The sequence below is a fragment of the Octopus bimaculoides genome, chromosome 6 (assembly GCF_001194135.2).
Source record: "Octopus bimaculoides isolate UCB-OBI-ISO-001 chromosome 6, ASM119413v2, whole genome shotgun sequence".
NCBI classification, from domain to species: Eukaryota; Metazoa; Mollusca; class Cephalopoda; order Octopoda; family Octopodidae; genus Octopus; species Octopus bimaculoides.
In genome coordinates this window covers 103,733,462-103,734,647 of record NC_068986.1, presented here as the reverse complement: position 1 = coordinate 103,734,647, position 1,186 = coordinate 103,733,462, and the positions used below count along the sequence as shown (strand labels likewise).

The following is a 1,186-nucleotide window of genomic DNA, read 5'->3' as shown; positions in this document are numbered from 1 at the left end:
GTTTTTCCATTTCTTTTAGAGAAACGTTGTCATCTGCTGGTATTGAAACGGGGTGTGATTTGAGGGAAATTTGCTATCTTTAGCTGATCGAGCGGCCGCTCAGATGCGGGATTGATGAACATTTTGATTCCAAAGATGAACTGCTTGTGATTCCGAGCCTCTGGAACATATCTGTTGAGGTAAATAATGAACTTAATTTTAGAAACCTGTAGATATGCCTATGATCATACAGTGCAGTATTAATTAGCCTATAACATAATACATTGATTTATTAGATACTTAGAACGTCGATCTGTTGTGTGACATAGATCCCGTAATGCTGGTGCTTAACCCGTTGCAGGTTTAATTTGCCAAACAGTATTGGATCTCCTTTACAATTGAGTGGAGAGGTGCAAATAAAATTAATTGTTTTCCTCAAGAACACAACGCGCCACCCGTTTCAGAAATCGAAACAATGATCTTATGCTTGTAAGTGCAACAGCCTAACCACTTGGCTACACACCTTCACAGTGAGCTGTAATATTATAAATGCAGAAATAGCAAGGGGGCGAACTGGCAGAATCGTTAGCACGCCGGACAAAATGCTTAGCGGTTTATCGTCTATCTTTACGTGCTGAGTTCAAATGTCACTGAGGTTGATTTGTCTTTCATCCTTTCGAGTAACAGTCAAGTACTGGGGTTGATGTAATCGAATACCCCTTTCTCCAAAATTTCAGACCCTGTAGAAAGTATTTTAAATTCAGAAATATTAAAGACTCCACGAAATCAAAGGAACTTTAAAAATGTTACTGAGGTTGATTTGTCTTTCATCCTTTCGAGTACCAGTCAAGTACTGGGGTTAATGTAATCGAATACCCCTTTCTTCAAAATTTAAGACCCTGTAGAAAGTATTTCAAATTCAGAAATATTAAAGACACCACGAAATCAAAGGAACTTTAATTTTATATTTTTATTAACGGCGACGAGTTTGCAGAATGATTAGCAGGCCGGGCAAAGTGCCTTGCGGTGTTTCGTCTGTCTTTAGTTTCTGAGTATAAACTCCGCCGAGGTCACCTTTGCCTTTCAAACTTTTGAGGGCGATAAAGTAAGTACCAGTTGAGCACTGGGGACGATGCAATCGACTTACCACGAACCCAAAATTGCTGGCCTTGTGCCAAAGTTTGCAACCAGTTTTACATTTTAATAA

At 39.1% G+C, this 1,186-nt stretch overlaps 1 long non-coding RNA gene across 2 annotated transcripts in view; it reads left to right on the top strand.

Moving 5' to 3' along the window:
- The first annotated feature begins 25 nt into the window (after positions 1–25).
- LOC128248053 (uncharacterized) overlaps positions 26–1,186 on the top strand; it is a 55,739-nt gene continuing 54,578 nt past the window's right edge. For both annotated transcript variants that reach the window (XR_008264324.1, XR_008264325.1), the window contains exon 1: positions 26–179. This is a non-coding gene — a long non-coding RNA (uncharacterized LOC128248053). The remainder of the gene's footprint in view (positions 180–1,186) is intronic.